Source organism: Micropterus dolomieu, linkage group LG16, assembly GCF_021292245.1.
Source record: "Micropterus dolomieu isolate WLL.071019.BEF.003 ecotype Adirondacks linkage group LG16, ASM2129224v1, whole genome shotgun sequence".
In the NCBI taxonomy this organism is placed as follows: domain Eukaryota; kingdom Metazoa; phylum Chordata; class Actinopteri; order Centrarchiformes; family Centrarchidae; genus Micropterus; species Micropterus dolomieu.
This window is the reverse complement of record NC_060165.1, coordinates 19074591-19092908: the sequence shown is the minus strand read 5'-3', so window position 1 is coordinate 19092908 and position 18318 is coordinate 19074591. Positions and strand designations below refer to the sequence as shown.

The 18318-nt window shown below is 39.4% G+C and overlaps 1 protein-coding gene across 9 annotated transcripts in view; it reads right to left on the bottom strand.

Moving 5' to 3' along the window:
- syt1a (synaptotagmin Ia) overlaps positions 1 to 18318 on the bottom strand; it is a 194288-nt gene that overhangs the window by 49197 nt on the left and 126773 nt on the right. The gene's annotated exons all lie outside the window — the stretch shown is intronic.

Sequence of the window (18318 nt, the reverse complement as noted above, 5' to 3'; positions counted from 1 at the left end):
TGAGGAAGTAATAAATGCCAAATTCAGCCTAACCCAGGACTAATGCTGTCCATTTTGTCATAAAATTCAATATATTTCACAGATCACAGATGATTGTTTGGTACAGTAAGGAGAGCAAGACACACAGGCGGCCTTTTGCCAGTACCACTTCCCTTGTCATTTCATCGAGTTAATCACCCAGTAACTCACTAATTAAACCCATTTCATCCAGAATTACCTACTAATTATCACAGAAAAATTTGGCAGTTGTTATATGTCAGCCATATTTAAACCAATTGAATACATGCATGCACAGACCCCCATGGTAAAAAGGGTTAATATGAGAGCTCATCATCTACAAAATGTAAAAAAAAAAAAAAAAAAATGGTTATCTTGTTAAAGACAGCATGTGCATTATGCATAACTGGGATTGGTAAGCCAATCATTTCTTAGCCTGAAGGTTATTAAAATTAAGATCAAATAGAAGCAAATGTTAAAAACCGTGTCCTGCAATTATAGCTATTCTTTAACACTTCTCATGATGAAAAGAGTCTTGGAGTGTATAACAGATTTTTATGGAGACTTATAGTTCACAATTCTGTATAAATATGAAAAAATATCTAGACTCAAGTTATATTGATATTGTACATTTGTGTTATATTGTAAAATATACCACAAATGTATTTCTGCAATCAAAGCATTGAACCATAGTCTAAGTGAAGTAATTTAGGTTAACTGTAAATGTCAATGGATGCATAAGAATTCTGCTTCAGTAAAATTGATGTCAAATGTAATAATCTAAAATTGCAATGGCGAGGTCACCATTCGAAGGCTGAACTTCAAATCTCTGCCATTTAGAGATGGGGAGTAATTCAAAGAGATTGTTGCGTTTTTGATTTTTGAAACAGGAAGGAACCAATAGTGGCATAAATGTTTATTCAAAGACAAATTAAAAAGCAGCGAGAGACACATAAATGCTGCCGCAGTGCAGGGATCAATAGCCTGGATCAATAGGGAAGTGCTTTGACTAAACAAGCAGACGCAAACGAAGACTCTGCTCTTGGGTCTTCGGCAAATACAGGACTCAGAAATAAGTGCTCACATTTGATTTGAATCAAGAATCGCTGGTTTATATTCCCTTTATGACAATGAAATGCTAATGAAGTCATATTATGTGCTTTCCGACACTTAACTGTGACAATCCTGATCATTTACCGGTGAACAGTTGCTTGGAGGTTTTAAACCATTTGCAGGTTTGATTACAGTTCAAACATGAACACTGTTTAACGTAATCCTCAGGAAGACACTTAGTGATTGGGTGAACTAATAATCAAAGCATACCAAGGACACTTTTGTGATCCAGAGGGAGTGCTAATAGAGTAATTACAATAAATGACACAGAAAGAAAAACTCTAAGCAAATTAAAGCTTGTGTTTGCATGCATAATAGAGTTCTGCATCAAACAATTAACACCATTATATTGAAATGGGAAGATATTCAGCGCATAAATTTGAATTTTTAAAGTAATTCCATGCTTTATAGACCATTTCATTATCCAACAATAATGACTCATATAAGCTTTATTGAATTAATGTTGTTCTTCCTTGTTGCATTGGTGTTACACATAGAAGAAGTGCCATTCAGGTCTGACCTTAGTCATCAATATCATGTAGCTTATGGATCTCATTATTATTCGTGAATTACAAAAAACTATGGTACTTTTGCATTTAAACTTCTCAGCCTTTTTCACTGCTGTATTTTACAATCTGGATAAACTTATACTTCGACTTGATTATGGGTACAAACAAAACAACAACAAAAAACTTTTGGAATAGTCATGATTTTAACTTTTTAAATAATACAGGTTTGAGTCTGTTTGGCGTATTTACAGATGGACTTGATGGCAACCAGGCAATTTCATCCGCAGTTAAGAAAAAAAGGTCCAAAACCAAACTATAAGCTCTTACTTTGTGCATATAAACGAAACTAATGAGTCTGTTGGGTCATTCTAGTAGAAAAACTCTTAACGCGTAAAGCCTCAACCTGCCTCGGATGAACTCCAGATCCTTCTGAGCTCCCTCTTTTCTGCCTTTGAACACTCTCCATCAAAGAAAATGACAAAAAGTCAACTAGCGTCAAACCAATTGCTCATGTCATTGCTGCTTCACAAGAACAAGAAAAACTCAATTTTATGAAGTCAACTGGCAGCCCACATGTCAAATATCAAACCAATTCAGCCCAATAAACTGACAAGAACTTCAAAGAAAAAAAAAAAACCCTCAACAACACTGTTGCATTGATACATGCTGGTGGAAAGCCTAACAGGGCGCCTTAATTTTGGTGGGGTGGATGAGGAGGACATGAGTTACTGAACTGGCACATTAATTACTGGCTGTCAGTCAAGTATCCACCACCATCTGACGGAAAGTCATTTGCTAGATAGTATTTCTAGACATTGCGGTCACACACGCACACAAGGGGGGAGTCTTTAATGTATATAATAAGTCACATAAATGATTGTCAGGTGAGCTTCCTGCAGTGAGCAGGGATGAGAGGAGGCTCAGAAGGCCCCTTGGCCACTTCCCCTTGTCAGTGCAGCCTCTTTACTCAACTGAAGCCAATCTCAGGGGGTAATGGAACTGGAAAAGTTATTAACCCCGCTTTGCAGCAAGGGCAGGACAGCTCTATTAAGCCAGTGCAGAAAGATTCCTCTATTTTCAATTACTGCTGAGGAAAGTTAGCAAAAGCAGCCTTGTTGTCTACCAGAGAGAAGGACTCAGGGGCAGCAGATCCCAGCAGCTCTTATCATCTACTCTTGTTCCTCACACAGCATGGATACGTTCAGTCTGTTTATAAGACAAACACTGCAAGTCAGCCAGGGGCTAAATGAGAGGCTGGGGAGTAGAGAGCAAGGAGAAATGTAGAGAAACCCTGGTGGGGTCTTTAATTTATATGCTGAATTTGGCATTAAATGATGCTGCAATGATTTGAATGACTACTGAGACTAAAAAGACTGAAAAATAGCTCTCATGATATCATGATTTAGCATTTACACTAATATAAGACTGACACCATGGTGGCCTTTATTAGTGGAGAATTCACTGATCCTATTTGAGATATAAGGGTGAAAAGTTCTGCCTTTTTGTTGATGATATATGCAGAACGAGCGATGAAAGTAAAGCTGATTTCTTTGTGCAAAGTCCTTATTTTTTCCAAAGCATCCGATCATATGTTATAAAGTAATATTAGGGATGTCTCAAAGTGTAACTGACTTTCACTTCTCCAGCAAATTACTGGTACTGTTAAATGCAACACTGGTGATTTTTATTCATAGCTAACTAATTCATTCAACATTTATTTCTTAGCCACAACTACAGTATTTTGACATTAACAGATGGGGCTATGAATCCATTGTATAAATAGCTAGTGTACTTATTTAAATGTCATTGTTTCTGTGTGAAAACCTTGCCGTCCAATAACTTAGTTGATTCAGTGTTTGCTTTATCTTTTTAACCTTTTACAAAAACTGCTTGATTAATTCAAAACTACTAGGTTCCTAAGAGCCAGAAGATTTGGAGAAACAATGTTTTCACCTAATAAGGGATTGAATGCATGATTATGGCCATATGACCATGTATTTACATGTATATTTATTCCTTTATTTATTGATCATTTGTTATTGAAATCCAAACACAGTATTTATTCTTTGACAGTGTCTTATCTGTGACCATCTTCAGCTGTTATTTTCTTGTTTATCATACCTGTTTTGTTCTGTGTTTTGTGCTGCCAAGTATAATTGTCCTTGTGGGGATAGATAAAGTGTTTGTGAATTGAACAGAATTAATGACACTAGTAGCTGACATGTTTCTAGATATTTCATGGCATCCTGATGTTTCCAGTTGGTGAAATAACTCACAATCTTTATTCCTCAAACCGCAGTGCACCTCCAGTCCAACCCAGTGTGATATGTCTAGGATTAAATGTCAGACTTGAGTAGCTCATACAGTACATAATACACGCACCTTGATTTCCAATTAATTCCCACATGTTTACTCGACAAACAACACAGGGATCAAAGGCTATAGCTGGCTTGCTCACTTGCTCTGTTTTCTTTCACTTTGGCAGATACAGTTTGAAGGAGTTTAAAAACCCACCTCCCACATTTAGCAACCGTTAGCCCTGGTTGCGTGCTTAGTTGGCTGTGAGGCTGGAGGGCCCAGCAGAGAGGTGGTTTAGGGGCAGGGCTAATATGGCAGTGCCTGGGGAGTTATGTCTGTTGGAATCAGTCTGATGTGGGAGGCGAGGCCGGGGGCCATGGTGCAACTACTGGTAGGTGAGTCATACAGATAAAAGGGGGCTATTTGCTCAACCACTGCCTGCCTCCAGGGTCACCCTTCAGGGAAATCTGCCTGGCAACCATTGGCTACGTGACAGGCTCGGAGAGACAGAAAGTGAGTGATAGGGGGTTTAAATGGCCAAGGAGCGAGACTGACCCTTAGAACAGGGCAATAGATGTACTCCAAGTGGTTACAGAGAGTACTGGGATTATTTTGTCCAGTAGAGCAAGATTTTAGATGTGTGCTGGTAATCCTCTCTAAAGAAACGACATTGTGTCTGCTTTTGAAAGAGTCACTATGGACACTAGTACCCTGTTATGACTTAATTTGGTACACATGGTCTTTGTGAAGGTATAAAGCTGTCCTCATTTCAGTCAGAATTATCACATCAAGGTTTTATGCATTTTAACTTTTAGTTTGTGACTCCCTGGCTTTAAAAGCCTCTCTACCAAATTCTAAATCTAAATGTCAACAGCTTAAACCTAGCTGTCAACCATATTTTAAGTAAAGACTGTAGGCAGGGAGCTAGTACTAGTAATTTCCAAGCTCATGTCTCTGTCTGCTTTGAAATAATAAAACCAAACTAAAACTGAAAAAACACTATGAACCTACATTTATAACATCCATATAGTGAATTTAGCAACTGAGGCTATGTATCTAGTAAAAGAAAAGTGCTTAGCAAAAGCTAGTTTTCACTTGTTTCATAAATCCCTTATTTTATTTTTTTAATGGCACATCCCCCATTTTTTTTTAAGACCGATATGAATGTTTTGCCTTGGAGAGCTGTAGCTCAGTAGAGGAACAACACAAAACAAATAGCCTGTAGCTTTGATTTTATTTAGCTTCCACCCTTCAGCTTCACCACTTCTTTTTCTTCCCGCCCACTCCTTCACGCCTCCCTCCGCAACAACCTGCCTCCCGCAGGGCTCAGCCACAGATATCACAACTGACACGGATTATCAAGGCAAATAATCAGGAGCGTGAATATGGGTCTTCACAAAAAGGCAGCAACTAATTTCGGAATACCAAGGCTCATTATCACCTCAGGAATACGTTTTCAAATTTTAAAATACTCATCTGTGGAAATAAAAATAAAGGGATGGTTACAGTAAATGTTTGCCGATCTGGGAAATCTAAATTTCCATGAACCCTTGGATTAATAGCGGAAGTGGGCTGTTCTTTCTTGTTCCCTGTGTATTGTTTCTTTGGTTACATATGACTTAGCAGATAGAGCCACTGCTCGTCCTTATTTGCTGTTGTTGATGTTTGTCATTTTCTATGGGGCCCATGTCAAAAAGACACCATGTTCTCAAACAGACGGCCCTTCAAGTGCTCTTTCCAGACACTTGGCAGGTGACCTTTTAATCCTGTTTAGAATGTGTGGTGTGTGTGCAGTTTACTGATGATGTTGCCTTGGATTGGCTCAAACGAGACATGGTTAAGCACCCAGTGACTAAGAGATGAATGCACTGTCTTCATCTGATTTGTCACTTGAAAAAGCGACTCAGAATGCAAAGATAGGTATTTCAGCAAAGTTATGCATTTAAGAAGAGGAAGTTCTCATCCAACACTTGCCAATGGCCTGACTTAAACTTTTTGCTCAAAAGTAGCGCATGTGCAAAATAAATTTTAACTTGCACTGACATTTTAAGGTAAAAACAGAATATGCACTGCCTTATCTGATTTCCTACCAAGCAAAGGAGGGATGGACTGTGTGAGTTTCACACTTTAGAGAGAGGGGCTAATTTATACAGTATCAAAACCCATTCAGGTGTGGTGAAATTTGGGTCACTGAACATCAGCATCAGCTGATCCAGGAATTCTTTTTTCACCACAACCAACCCACATCTTGAATCTAATTCACACTTAGAACAGACTCATGGTCTGATTTCACATTTGACTCACAGGATCTCTTAACCACCTTTATAACATGCACACAAAGATGACAGGTTGCTAATCCGATAAAGGTGTCACAGAGCGATGTGAGAGTGTGATTAGAAGGTGACAAATAATTCAACTCCAGGAAATAACAGTATAAGTGTCACCGATCTGCCATTTTAAGCAGATGTGACTAGATCATTGCAGCAAAATGTGGGGAAATTAGATGATTAGGATGCTTAGGATTTGATGTTTCATATGTCAGCTTTCACACCGGTGTCTTGACTTTACACTTAATTCATGTAGCTCCTCATGGTGTCGGTTTTCCTAATACAATTTGATGTTTTCCTTTTCTCCTTGTCCGGCCATTAGAAAGCCTTTCCCCCACTGGGCATCCTTTCATACGCCTACAGCCTCTCACAACATTTCTACCCACACACGTTTGAAAAACAGCATGCCTGCCAATGTCCAACTAGCCAACTAAAAAATTATAATTTAGCTGTGCTCATTTTTGTTTTCAGCAGCACAGAATAAATAATGACATCAAAAGCACCCAATGAATATCCAGTGACTGGGAATTCAACCTTTTTCAAGGGGTAACGACGAGCCAGCAAAATAAAAAAGATGCTATCATTTTCCGTAATTTTTTTTTTCCTCCATTGAACTGAGCTGTCAGGTCAGATCTTGCTGGCACTATCATTTAACACAACAGCCTCCCTAAATCATACTCCACTGTGTCAGGGTGGCTTCAAGAGTGAGACTGAACTCATTGAGACTGGTGGCAGCTTGATAGATAACATTGTGAGGGTGACATTGAAATAAACAGGCATTGTGACCAACAATCTTTCAGCTTATCGTTTACCATCAGGCGTCTCTGACACTGCATTAGCATGAGTTTTTATTTTCTCATTTGAGAGAAGCTCTCTCTTATTTGCAAGCTGCGCCGATATCGCCGTGACCTCAGGTTGTGAAAATCTCCAGTGGTACAGAGAGACAGAGCAGGAAGAAAAACAGACAGGCTAGACAGATGTGACTGTTGTACAAATATTTCTTTCTAGTGCTTTGATATATCTCATCTACTGTAAATAGCTCAGATGTTATTGGGTTTTAGCAACAGAAACCTACATATGGCACACACTTGACAGGCAAAGTGGATACCATCAAAGAGATTTCTGTTCCTGTGAGCATCAAATCTGTAGATTTGGGTTAAGACACAGCCTTTTCAAGCCTGTGAAATTGGGTTGAAATTGCTCTTGAATAATACAGTGTGCAGCCATGATAATGTGATACAGAGATGAAGCATTAAGATGTTTGGCAGTATATGGATGGTGAAAATGGGACAATATGCTCATTGCCACCATGCTGACAGAGGAGTCACCAGCAGTTGACCCTGTACTGTACTTCAAACAACAACAAGCCAATAACCTTTAACCCCTTCAGCTCCGCTACAACCAATTTACTGGTCTTGACACTTGAAGACAGAATCATAACCATAATGATCTCCGTATGGGCAGACAAGGCTCCGAACCAAAACAGCTGTTGTAATGGTACCTCTAGGCAACAAAACAGAACCCGCCCCACCTCCCACAGCCCACATGATAATTATCACTGCTGGCTGCGGCCAAGCCAGCAGCCTACTATCGATGCTGCCATATCCAAGTAATGCTTCAGTGATTTTTTGGGTACTGCATGGTCCTGTGATTAAAGTAAATTAGGTCTATGAGGGCGTATGCTATTTGAAATCAAGAATGCCTCTTATTAATTTGGCAAAATTATTTTCATTGAGCAAACTGAAAAACTGTTATTCTTGCTGTGCTGGGAGCTGTCCATGGTGCTGAAGAGGAATCCTTTACACAAATAGGTGTTTTGGAAGAGCTACTCTGGTGACAAAAATACTCTTTGGCTGAAATAAACCACATTGGGTGGAACTAAAGTACCATTGTATTTAGATTTCTTTTCACTTATGAGAGGTAATGAGGTAAGGTAACAGCTAGTTAATGTTGAAGGCACTGAAAACACATTGGTAACACTTTCTATGAAGGACATTGCTATAATGACTTATGCATATTTTAATAACAGGATATAATGCTTCCATAAGACATTATAACAATTGTTATAATCACTTTGTAGTGATCAAGTCAGTGTGGGTTTGATCATTTTATATGAGATCCCAAATTCTTTCTCTCTCCCTGAGAGAAAGAAAAGGAGGGGGTTGAGAAATCAACCCTCAACAGACAGCTGAAGCGACCCAAAGGAGGAGGTGAAAGGTTTGTTTTACCTAAGTGCTGTTTTTGGGCAGTTCGATCGTAAAACTTCCCACCTTTGTTAGCAGCCAAGATAAGAATCGGTGCCTGACTGTTTAAAATGACAAATTAACACTAACCAGAAATTAGCTTTCTCCTGAACAGCCTATCAGAACTCTTTTTGAAAGAGGGCAGGAAACCCTAAACTTCCCCCCACACACGTAACCATGGCAACTGACCTTCCTCTTTGTTTAATTACCTCACATCAAAGGATATTCTCCTCTTCACACCCAGACGTGAATTGATGAGAAACTCCAGACGCCGGAGAAAGGACACAGTCCACATTCCTTTGTGTGAACAAAGGAATACCGTCTCCTCAAAACTCAAAGCACTACCTTAAAAATAATCGTATCTCCACTCCATTTGAGTAGTTATATTATTGTGTTGTTGTTGTTAATTTCGTAGTGTTTTAATTTTCAGCAATGATTCCTGACATTCGTTGAAGTGATGTTTTTAACTAATGATTTATTTCCAGCTCCTTCTGACTTCTTATACTTAGAAATGATATATATACCGAAATGTTATCCTGTGTTAAATAATTAATTTCCCCAGCTCCTGAGCAAATGATTGTTTAAAGAAATAATCATTTGCTATCTTCAGTCTCCTCATGGAACCAGAGTTCCCCCAAGAGGACAAAATAAGTATTACATGCCATCGTTCTGAAACGCCGTTTTAATGTATAAATGTCACTCTGTATTTATCCATTCGTAATCTGATGTCATGTTCGTGTAACTTGCTTATATTCTCCAAGTAAGAATGTGTAACAGCCAATATTATCCAGGAAGCTAGTTAAGTTCCTTTCATCTGATGTGATTCCTATGAAATGCTAACCATTTTAATGTTTAACTACTGACAATAACTTAATAGTTTCCTTCTTATCAAATACTTAAAACCAAGAACGGTATAACCATTTGACATTCAAGGTTTAATTGTGGGAAGATATCTGATTATAATACGCGCAAATAGGTTTTAGAATAGACATATTACAAGTTAAAAGATCGGAAACAAAAAACAAGCCCCCTGGGAACACGCCCCAACAAACAAAAGCAGTGACACGCGCTCGCTCTCTCTTGGCTCTTCCCTTGTACTTCGGCACGTGCTCAGCGTGCTCCGTCTTTCAGCAACGCCCTGAGAAGTCCGGCCCGGCTTGCCACGAAAACTCTTCTTTTTCAAGCCACACACGCGAAGCGCCGCGACCTCGGCTTTTCGCTCATTTCCAGCAGCTTACTTGTTTTTTTTATTTTGTTTTGTTTGTTAAAAGTTATCAGACCGTTAAGTTACACAATTTTAATTCAAGAACGACCGAGTTCTTTTAAGCTTTATTCTGTCGAGCTAACTTACACTGCTCCCACCGTAGCCCGGACCCAGCCACGTGGGCCCGTCTTGACGGCAGTAACCCAAAGGACATCAAAACCAGAACAGAGCCTAACTGCCAGGCCGAGGACGGTCGCCACTGGAGTGTTTTTCTTCATTCAGACACGGAGAACCCCTGGAAAATTCCCTAGCAGAAAGCCAGGAATCGGGCAGCTAGCGTGGGGACTCGTGCAACAGGCCAACGACACCCAGTAAGGCTAAAACCCGGCATTCTGTTATCAGTGATGTCCAATAGTCTGTTAATCCGTTATCTTTAATCCTTAAAACTCATATCCAAAGTTAACTGAGTTATTATCATGTAACTGCTTTCATTAGTTCTCTATGAATTCTCCCCACAAGAGAACCCAATTTACATTGAACTCCACAACATTCTCATTGTTTGCCCCATGTTTGTTTAGCCATTGTTTATTTCTTTGATGTATATTTAACCGCAATTATTTCACCTTAGTTATCTAATAAATTTCACCGTAATCACAGGAACTGCGTGTGCGTATTGCTTAACTACAAGTCCCTGTCACGGAGAACTTACTCCTTCTATATGAGATTGATTGATTGATTTAAGATAACTGAGTGATTATTAACTAACTGATCACTAGTGAAAAATTGTATATTTATTAAAACCTTACCCAGAGATCCGGAGACTCTGGGCAAACTGAATCTCCGGTGGTGCCCTTTTATCGAGGGATTATGAATTAATATTTCTAAATATTAATTTTATTTAAAAAATCATATGTAGACCTGCTACAACTTACAAACATGCATTAGGCGCTATAGCAAAATTAATAAGTCATTATGACCTTTTGATTTAATGTTTCTTTAATGTAGCTGAGGCTAGTAAAGTAAATTAGGGATGTAAGCTAGCTAGTTTTGTGGAGCGGTTGCCATGATGTCTCCAACTGCCCACTGCATCTGTAAGGGCCATAGGCTCGCCATTCATCTGTGACAACATCTGAGCCTTTTCTTACTTGATGTTATATTATATATATATATATATGGTTTATATATATAAAATTCATACAGATTGTTCATAAAGTGAAGAAACATAAATAAAAAAATTTTCCTGGACAATACGTGTGTCACTTTACTTAAAGCAAACAAATATGTGTTATAAGTACTTACTATTATTTTATGTGGTATTATGTCCACATATAATTTATCATACAGGGACGGACATTTTAACACTTTACTTATAACAAAAAAAGACATGCTATATAACATTAAACATTACTATAAGCTATTATTCCATTTTATATCACTACTTCTAAATTGTAACTAAAGTGTATTTATAACGAGGTAGAGTCGATGGTTATAATGTACGGAATGTGGGATATATTTATACTGTAAAAATCTTCTGGTCTTCCAAGAACGTAAATGCGATGATCATTTCTAGATTTTCATCTAGATTTTTCAGGTTTGAGCTGCCATCGTGCACAAAGTTGTGATTTTTTGGCTCCGCCAGCTCAGTTACGCAACACTTTAGATTATTTCTGCCTCCAGAGAAGCTCTGCCATGGAATTTGTCTAAGTGAACTCCAATCTGTGTACTTTGCAGAGAACTGCATCTGACACACCACCCTGTCAGAGTGGATCAGGCCCAGTCTCAAAACCCCATACACATCCAATTTCACCGCACATCTTAATTCCAAGTGGGCTGTTGAAATCTCCCCAAATATAAACCTTTCTGTCATAGCTTCTCATGAGTCACTCATGCCTTCTGACTTCTCCAACAACCCCTTTTTCCTTTTTTATAGCCGCAGACTTTTTAACTATTATTATTTTTATTTTTTTACAAAAAACAAGGGTGAAGATAATACATAGATTCAAGTGAGATGTTTTCTCTTTCAGATGCAGTGCAAAAGTGTTCACAGATGACTATGACTAAAGCTATGAGTTGACAAACAGATGCTCCGAACACTTTTGCCTTTTGTCTACATTTTCAAATTCAGAACAGAACTATCACACTGTAAAAGTCAACGGGCTGTTCATTAAAAGGTCGAGATTTTTACTGCACAATCAACAATGTTGGTGAATATCAATGAAACTCAACTGCTGTATTTCCACGTGGTAAAGTTTCTAGATTTCCAAACTTACCTTCTTTATGCTCTGAAGCAAAACACCCATTCCCATTTGAACACGTGTTCTTCCTTACCACATATTCTACCCGTAAAAGACATTTAGGCCAAATATAATTTTCTAAGCCTGAAAAGAGATATCACCATTACTGTGTGCTTCATAATGACATTTTCTTGAGGTGTTTCTGTTGAATTTCAGCTCTAATTAAAAATAACAATAAATTAAAAGTTCTATCAGAATTTATTTAATGTAATTTTAAGTTTAAAGAGACACAAAATGTGGGGGAAAAGCAGAAGACAAGATCATTAAGGTGTGCATCCAGTGATGATGCTTGAAACAGCAGTAGCAATGCAATTCCGATTGAGTCTGATTTAACAGTTCAGACTGTGGTGTTTTGCTGGAAGAGTGCCACCTGAGGGAGATAAACACAGCTGCAGAAACAGAGTGACAGGGCTGGAGGGTTTAATGCAATAACGAGGAAGGAGGCGGCCACAGGAAGAAGATAGAGCTGTCCTTTTCTCTAGTCTGTCTCGTGTTCAGGTCAGATTGCACAGGGCTGAAACTGGACTTGTACTGAGGCTGAAGACAGGCCCGCGAACTGGCTCGGTTGGTGAAACATGCCTCTGAGAGCAATTAGGAGGCCAATTTCTTTCTTCTTATGGAGGATGGTGTGTCAGAGCTTGCCATCTCCAGTGTGCAATCCTTTCTGACATCCGTCCCCAGCAACAACCCATACTGATGCTTTTCATTTCCCCCATCCTGTTTAGAAAGCGCTGCAGCTGGCCAGCTGGAAAAACTCAACATCACAAAGAGGAAGCTCACAGGGGCTGCAAATCCACAAGTATCAATGCTTGTTTAGCAGTTCCCAATACTAAGGTGTACTGAGTAGAAAATGATGCGTAAGCAAAATCAGTCAAATGTCTTTAGCTGCTTACCACCCTGTCAGTTTTGGCCTGATTTTTTAAAATGTCTTATTAAAATCGAGATACTTGGAAATTTAAATTAGCCTTTTAATTAACTGAGCATGACTGCCATTTGGTAATTTAAATTATGTGGGGTGACAATGTGAGGCGAGATGTGCTGCTGTGATAATTCTTATTTTTGGTAAACAGCAGGAGATTTGGGAGGTGGAGCTGCATTGGAGGGATATTTTCCCAGTGAGACGTCTCAGCAGAGAGCCAGCTTGGAACGAGCAGAATGCCAGTCGGCCTCCACTGGGCACCAGCAAACAGTTGTGTCATTCAATTGCAGCCCAATCCAATCAAACAGAGAAGAGGCCGGAGGACTGCCGCCACACCGAGCCAAACTCCAGAGCCCAGTGGAGGTCAAAGCACACAAAAGCACGCTGTCCAAATCCTCACTGCTGGTCCCCCTCTGACAGGATTCTTGTAGCTATAGCGAGGGGCTGAAAAGAGCCATGTTTTCAAAAACATATAATAGACACAAAGCACGACGATAAACAACACAATACTTTAATACTACAAGGAGTCTCTTTATACTGCGTGCACAATCATTAGGCAAATTGTATTTCTCAGGATTCATTTTATTGTTGAACAAACACAATGCTCTCCGTCAATCCAAAATACAATTGAACCTTAAACCTGAATGCTTATCTAAGAAAAAGTGAGTTTTGTCTTGCTCATAAGATTATATGAGTGTGCAGAATTATTAGGCAACTAAATTCCAAAAATAATTTCAATCAAATTATTTCCAATTTACTTCCCCCCCCCAAGCAGTGGAATACTTGGATGCATGTGATGGAGCATTGTCTTGCATAAAGATCATGGCCCTCTTGAATGCTGAGAACTTCTTCCTTTACCACTACCTGAAGAAAGTATCTTCAAGAAACTGGCAGTAGGTTTTGGTTGAGTTTCAGTCCATCTTTAACCTGAAAAGGTCCAACTATCTAATCCTTAATGACAGCAGCCCACACCTGTACCCCTCCACCACTTTGCTGTTGCGTGAATCAAAGTGGTGCCCTGTGTCCATCAGTGATCCAGCCACGAGCCCATTTATCTGCTCCATCAAGAGTCACTCTCACTTCACCTTTTCATAAAATCTATTAAAAAAAAATCTGTCATACAGTATTTCTATGCCCAATCTTGATACTTCAACTTGGGAATCTTCAGTTTTGGTCGTGTTTAAGCTTTCCTGACCTTGGCCATGTGTGAGCATTTGGCGCCTTGTACTTCCGGACACTCCAGGTAGGTTGCAACTCTGGTATATGGTGGCACTGGAGGATAATGGGTTCCGGGTTTCTTCACGCTTAATGGTTTGGAGGATGGAGTTGGAAAATGTGCATAGAAATAATCATTCAATCAGAATACTTACTCGCCTAATAATTGTGCACATAGTATACATACTTTCACACATTTAAATCTTTTTTCTTTTTTTTTTTCAAGACTTGCACAAGCATCCTGAATTCAGTACTCCAAGACAGTGAGACATTCTTTATAATCACACAGTTTCATGAGTCCCCAGAGTCTGTCTTAATGTCCCCAGTGTTTATTCTTAACTTAGCAAAACTGTCTTTTCATATTAAACACCCTGAACTTAGAATTATCTGCAAGACAGACTTCAGTTAGAAAAACTGAAAAACTGCCACAGTACAAAACATTCATAAAATGGTGACTGTACTTGTTTCAAAAGGATTAAAAGGATCGTAGGCCTATATTGAGCAGGTGAAGAGCAGGCAGAGTGAAAATTGATGTGTGCCGAACTGGGTTGGTGGCTGTTGTACAGAGCAGGGGGAACCGTAGCAGTGAGTCTGATCCGAGCAGGTCCAGAGCAGAATCTGGAAATAGTTTAGCCGGGCGGTGGTCCAGGCGGAGAGCGCACGGGATGTAGCGGAACTAACACGTTTTATGCAAAATTCACTTTTAATTTTAATTATAGCGACAAAATGTTCTTCTTCTACAATCGGCATAATATAACTAGGTTTATTTAAATGCGTTCATTGTGTTGCTGTTTGTTTCCAGCCAACAATTTGATACTGATTAATTTTAAAATGTAGGAAATTTGACTGTTTTGATCTGTAATGAAATTAAGCAACTGTAAAAATCAATAAACACCATAACTTCCACACTACTGCTGTCATCACTCTGTTTAAAGTGCTCCCACACAGCTGAGGGCTTCATTTCGTATTCTTTACTGAAACTCCCACAGTTGCCTGGACTCACTGGGGAACGCCACCATCAGCAGAACTTTAAATGTATAACCTTATATGAAAATAACAGATCCAATGTCTCATAATATATGTTTCTCTGACATAATTAATAATGAATATGCATTATAGGTAATAGCTACACTATTTAACAGTGTCGGTGTTTGACCACATGCTGTAAAATGGGAGAGCCATAAACATAACTTCCATGTCTTTAATGCTTCTTTGCAGTAACAGCCATAATGGCAGTAAGTAACGAGAGGCCGAGCTTTAAAGGGCTTTTATAACAAGCACATTCAAATCCTTGTACCTGCACTAAACCACGCTGAAGCATTATGGAATCAGTAAATGATAACAACATTTGCGGTAATAAAAATAGCTATTATTCTGCTGAGAAAGACAGCAAAAGTAGAGTTGGTTGCTAAATAACACATCAGAGGTTGTATGAATAGAAACTTTTGGTTACACATATACTGTACAATATTTACAGCCAACTATTTATAGTTTATGTTTTCGCCACAGGTTTTTCTCATTCATTACAGTAGTTTCAGAGGTATTTCTCTAATATTTTAAGCAAAAAGACAGCCTCTATCCCCCTGCCTCAGTCTGAATCTCAGACTACAGTTCTCTTTTGTCCCCTCCCTCTCAACTCTCTGTGTGTGCAGCCGGATGGAGCAGTGATTATTACCTCACACTGTGATTGGACCTGCCCAACTCCACCAGGGGGACCCAAATACTGTAGGCATGGGCCTGGCCTCTCTGACTAAGCCCCTGTGACCTTGGAGAGAGGTGAAGCGCCCTCAAAGCCCACGGAATGAACAATATGAGGCAGGGAGAGAGCCGGGCATACAAACAGTCCATTACCATCCACAATACCTTACAGCTCTACCATCTCCTTTCATTTTATCATGCAAGGGAGGAGGAATCTCTCTCCCTGTGCCTCTGCAATCTGGTCAAAGGGAAAGAGAACAGATACATGAATAAAGGGACTGGTTTGCTCCAGGTGGAGCTGAAATTGGTCTATTACGGGGCTCCATTTGAGTGTGGGAGAGAGTGGCAAGGCCAAGCACTGAGGGTTTTCCCTTTTGCCTTCTTCTGTCTTTGCTCTTTGTAGTCTGGGTTCTATATGTTACGGAAAATATTGTGACCTCCAGGAATAAAGTAAAAGTGAAACTTTTAAGTGCATTTGTAGCAATTAACTATGGAGACATTTAAAATCTAACTGCCGTATGTAGCTGTACGATCTAGTATCTTATCCATCTTTTAATAGCCTCCTTTAGGACTCCTGCCATGTAGGACAACGCCACGTTTTATCCCTATTCAGTTCAATAACTTAAGTGGAAAATAGGAATGGAGCGGGCATGATTAGCTGAAATTGAATATACGAAATTACTGCTAATAGTACATTCAGCTATGACATGCCATGATTATAGAGATGGATCACCTCCTATATAGAGCAAAAATGTATTTTATTATTACACTACAAGCATTGCAGCTGCAGTATAAAGGCATAGTTCATCCAGCTTTTTCTTCACTTTTTTTACACTTGGTAAACCACAACAGAGAAATTGTCATAATGACTAATCAGAGACGTACTTTATCTATTCGCACAAAAGTGGACTGATTTGTTTTCACCATTTTCCATCTGCGATGTGTGAGTGGATAAGGTGAATGAGGGGGCTTAGTAGCAGAATGATTATATAAGAGTAAAGGCTTTCTTTGAGGTATTATCTATGAACAAAAGACTTTCAACTGATGTGAAGTAAGCCTGGCCTGGCATAAGCCATCTCTGGCAATGCTGAGGACCATACAATCAGGCAGCATTGTAGTTGGAGTGGGACCCTCTCCTGCGTGATCATTAGGCAAATGGAGATGCAGCGTCAGAGAGCATGCAGTTATTTGCTGGGATTTTTCTACGGTCCACAGATTTAGAAAAAGTGACTATATCATCTTCGCTGCTGTGTAATCATCTTTGAAATGCAAAGAATTTTGCTCCGTCTCCCTTGGACGACAACTACACCGTGTTATTGTAATCTACTTGGATACACAAAAAACAGTGTGCTGCTGTATGAGAGAAAGCATATTAAACAAACTACGGTAAATATGTGAACTCTCTAACTTTCTGAAGCCGAGCAAGAAAGAGCAGAGCAAGATCGAGGTCAACCTCTCAACTTCAACACATCTCCTATAATATAAGGGCCATTCTCTATAATGGCTGCACTGAGGTAAACAGAATTAATCAAGATTACTGAACAGCATAGCTTGAAGTCAGTTCACTGTAGGGAGGGAGAGAGAAAGGCTGATACTCAGCATTGGTTGTGAGCTTAGCGCAGCACAGATAAATAGCTGATTTATAGGAGCCATTAATAGTGAGGGGCAGCCCAGACATCTCATTACACAAGTTAGATTGTTTATGGTTGGTAAAGAAGCTGTGCTGCCGCTGTTATGAATGGGGATATTCAATCATAAGTCCTGCTTTATATAAAAGGCCAAACAAACGCAAATAATGAAAACCTGAACAGATCATTTGGAGAGAAAATAAGGAAATATTGCAAAAGGGGCAGTGTTCCATCACTCTATGACTTGGCTTAAGATGCACTGCCTCAAAATACCCACCCCCATGTTTGATCATGTTTATTGTCTTCAGCCATCTGCAGCTGATAACCCTTGACTGAACAAGCTGTTAGTTATCCCATGAGGGAGTGTGGAGAAATATCTGCACTTGTTCAGAAATTACTTTCCTTTAAGAAGGCACTACTGTGGGTGATCCTCAAAACAGTTCTAGCGGGGGCCAGAAGGTGACAAAGAGTCAAAAATCTGCTCAGATGTCAGAAATGATATCTTGATTTCTTTAAATTAGAAGTAGAAGCAGCTTGTGGGGTGAGATTTGCTCCTGAGGCACAGTCACTCGGTGATTCACTGTTGCAGTGCTTCAGATTCTGCAGGATTTTGCAGTAAAACAATAAACTTATGACCCTGTGCAACTGAATCTAACCCTTCTGATTTTAACATGTGGGGGAAAATATACAGCAGCCAAGACAAGGGAAACATTTTAAAAAGAGAATACCTAATAGGGAAAAAGCAGCAAAAGGTTTGACACTGCTCCTTTCAGCTCCAGCAGAATGTGTTCCTCTGACATTTAAGGGAATTATGTGGTGTTAGGAAAAATGACAACCGCTTTGTCTCTGTTAAATAGCTTAGCCAAGACACGG